The following is a 4,423-nucleotide window of genomic DNA, read 5'->3' as shown; positions in this document are numbered from 1 at the left end:
AGATGGTAATTCTCTAGGTCCTTAACCCTTTTAGAGTCACGGACCCCTTTAAAAGCTAAGATGAAACCCTTTCCCCAGAAATATTCAAATAAACACAACTTTGCATACGATGTGTATAATATTACTTTATCTATTGGATTTTGATTTGTCTCATGCATATATGAGATACGCAAACTTTAAAGTAAATAATCTAAAAAACACACTGATATAAACGTTATTTTTATCTGATCCTCGTGGACCTCAGGTTAAGAACCCCTACTGTAGACCATGAGAGTAAATCGTCTACTACGATAAGACGATGTCTAAAAGTGATACAACTGTGTTCATGAAAAAAGGAAACCACATTGGAATATTTTAACTAAACTGCCGCTCAGCGTGGGCTCACCTGGTGATCATAATTATGTTTCTCAACTGGGTTCACCAAACACTACTAAGCTAATTAGTGTCTGCTTTTGTACGGCGGCACTGAAGACATACTATCTAATTTTCTGCAAACCTCTTTACAAGAATATAAGACGCAAAGCAATCTCATATTACATTACAATTTCTCTGGTGTTTTCAAATGGCTGTTGGCGAAGTGTAGCGCCCTGCACACTGGAATGAGATTAAGCTTCTGTGCAGTCAAGGATACACATAACCCATAATTCGTATCCTGAATGTGTCATCAACGGCCAGTCCAGTATTTTGATTCAAAAGTTCGGTCGTTAAACGTTCTTTTATTACTCGGGATAAATAAGAAGGAATTGGTGGGAATATTATCATGTAAATCTAAACATAACAGGCACCCCGGGAGAGACATTCAAAAATCCATTTGGCAATTACTTTGATAAATGTGACCCGCATTCATCTTTTAATTTGATACGCATAGATATGATATACTGAGTCGAACAGCCTCCTGGTTATGAATAATAAACTACAGGAGATAATAAAAAATATTCTTTTAACACCGATTCTTAAAAAGATACTTGATAATTCATTTTGTTGAAATATAGGCGAGGAAAATCTTTATAATTTTGGAGATGTGAAGTAACTTGTGGGAAAGATCTTAAAATTTGGTTATGGAGCAAAATATACAAAGTAAAAAACGGCATGCAGAACAGAGCAACACGAAACCAGATTATCCGTTACACAAACAGCAGTTAAGATGAATCAGCATATATTATGAACCACAATATGACTGATTTAACTATACAATAATTTTACTTAATTTCTTTCTTCAGCGCCTGCTAAAGGATATCTGCTTCCGACAGGAAGATTAAAGTATTAAAAATCTGTGGCTAACCATGAAATGAGCATTTGCGTTTACAGCTAATATTCAGATAGAAAGTAAATAACACTTAAAGCTCTTTTGAATGACGTGTGTTTTCAAAAGCGTATTGAAGAAATGGAACGCTGAGCAAAGCGAGTTTTTTTTATGATCTTGGCACTTTTGGCGGGAAGTTCGCCATCGGACGCCTCTCCACGCCATCCAGTAGTCTACGGCAAGACTTTCCCGCCATTTTTTTCCCCAGTGATTAAATTTACAGTTGAAACTCTAAGCCCATCCGATAAGTAGGAAATGAATTGCAAATTTATGTTGTTCTGAATATCCTCTAGACTCGAAGCTCATAAAGTAAGTATCGAGCGCAAGCGTGCCAGTGCGCCCCATGAGTGGTGCTTAGTGACAGCCTCGCCATGGGAAGTTGACTCACGCGCGCGTGTCCAAGGCTCCCTCGGCAGGCAAAAAAAGTGCGTGCGTGCCAAGCAGTGCATCGATGTGCGGGCATGTCAGAGATTTCCCGCTGTTCGCTAGATGCATCCTTTGTCTACGCGCTTTTCATCTTCTTCGATCGATAAAAAAAGGAAATGTCGCAGCGCACATCCCGGATGCGCTCGTAATCAAACGATATTTTATCCCGCACGTACGACGCTCACTCATCCGCCCTCGTGATGGATGGGGCATGCGCGGTGCCCGCCCGAAAGGCGCAGACCGCAAGTCATACCGCGACCGCAACTCGCCGGCTGCGGATGCGGTAGAATAAGGCGGCGGAGGCGAGAATACAACGCAGCAACAAGATTGTCGCAGATGCATTCTGAATACGAAATGAAGATGCGCACACTCGCAAATGCGCATATTTAGAATATGCTATTTGTAGAATTACTGTCTAGTTAAAAATATATATACTTACACACACACACACACACACACACACACACACACACACACACACACACACACACATATATATATATATATATATATATATATATATATATATATATATATACACATATACACACATATATACATACATACATATACACACACACGTGTGTGTGTGTGTGTGTGTTTGTGTGTGTGTGTGTGTGTGTGTGTGTGTGTGTGTGTGTGTGTGTGTAGGTATGTTTATGTACTTATAGATATAACTAAATAGATAGGAGGAATAAAGTACAGAAAAAGAAGAAACAAATGGAATAACAAAAGCCAAATGAACCGGAGCCCAAGTGAAAAGTCCCAATTCAAAAGCAGTAAAAAAGAAACGCGAAATAGATTTACATCGGAGACGTAACCTACATTTAGGGGCATAATAATGTTGTCAATGACCAGTAAAGCTGTGCAAGACCATCATATATCAACATGATAAATGTCTGGATAATAGCGTAGGTTAATGATGAATGTGTAGATAATGACATGTGAAAGGACCATTAAGGCGAGAGAAACAGAGGTTGTGGCAGCGCGTTAAGCCTCGGGAGGGCCGCCATCAGGGCCATCGCTGCTCACTTGCAGTCACGTGATCAGAGTCGAAGAAAGGCGGTCGAAGTCGTCACTGTCTCCGCCTTTTCCCTCTTTGCTTATTGACGGTGAAAGAAAATCTGTCTCTTGAATATGGATTATGCGAAAGTGTTGTTTTCTTGATAATGAGCGTTGAAGATATGACTTGCTGGTCTATTGTGCTATAACTTTTCCACTCAAATGTATATTAAATCGTGTCCTTATCACCATGCTTGATCTGAATACTTAATCCAAATATACCAGTCTTTCATCTAAAGCACTAGACGAGAGGAAAATAAATGTAAAAATAATGCGCAGGAACTGCAACCTTAGTAACGCATGTGTAATTACGAGATACGGCAAACGCCATCTTGATTATCTCTTGCAGAAGGCACGCGCCGCATTCCTGCTCTCTTAGTCACGTGATACTACGTTTTGGCGGGAAGGAGTCACTGAGATTAACGAATCCATCCGGAAAGTAAATATTGACTTTTGATAATCTTTAGATGTTGAGATATCTTTATTTGCAGTGACAAATTTAAATTCTAGTTTCTTTTTTTCTGTCGGATAAAAAGATGATCTTTTAGGGTTGTTCATGAAATTCATTTGAAGAAGGAAAAAATAATATTTTGGCGGGAAAGGACACCACGTGGAGTCTGATCTTTGTGAGATCATGTAAATATCAACATTCAAAGGGAGTGAGTCATGCCATCTATTTACCTTTCCTTTGATCCTCGCTATTCAACTCCGCTCATAATTCTCCGTTGCAGCATGAGAAGCACTTTATCTTGTAAGCTCTGTGACCGGATGAATATTGTCCACGTCTCTAAGTTGCAAATAGTGATGTCCTTCTTGCCGGTATACCTTCGATCAGTCATTAGTAAAGCAATGGGTCTAATGTTGCCATGGGATGTGATACAAATTATACTAAGTATAGTTTGTATAGTTATTTGACGTGAAATGAAATGTACTTCAAAATCATTTTTTGTTGTGTCAGTCAGTTCATATTGGCATATATAAAGTGATTGCGACTTTCATACATGTCACAAACTTTGAATAAGAAAAGCTATATTCATACACATTTTGTTTCTGTTAATTTTTAAAAAAATATATGTATTAATACCCATAAACATACATTTGCTATATATCCGCAGTTTCATTTGTAGGCGCTATATGTACTTCGTATTTTTGTTGTAATAACTCATACTAATTAACAGAGATACATCGTAACCATATACAATACCATATCCCCCCAAACGTGGACGTAACTGGCATGTTGCCTTATGGGGTATCAAGATTTATATCAAACATTTTAGCTTTGTTCATGAAAACAAACTGCAAGCACGAAACACCATTCATATTTTACGGCTTTAATATTTTCATCCAGCTTTCTTGAGTTAACACTCATATACCTAGGGAATGTGTTGCGACCGAGAAACTAGGCATTATTGCCCAGTATTTATGTAAAAATAATATATATATATCGTAGGTATTTCATAACCATACCAATGCATAAACACAAAAGTCACGATCAGTTAAAAAATCGGCTAGTATTTGTATATGAAACCACAGTGTGAGTTCTTCTCCAGTCAGCTGTTTCTACAGAAAGAATTGTGACAAGTCTGAGCTTTCATGAATGTGCACTCCACGAAAGAAAAACACCATTAAGAG

Source organism: Penaeus monodon, chromosome 2 (assembly GCF_015228065.2).
Source record: "Penaeus monodon isolate SGIC_2016 chromosome 2, NSTDA_Pmon_1, whole genome shotgun sequence".
Lineage (NCBI taxonomy): Eukaryota > Metazoa > Arthropoda > Malacostraca > Decapoda > Penaeidae > Penaeus > Penaeus monodon.
The sequence above is the reverse complement of the archived record's forward strand: the minus strand, read 5'-3'. Positions refer to the sequence as shown.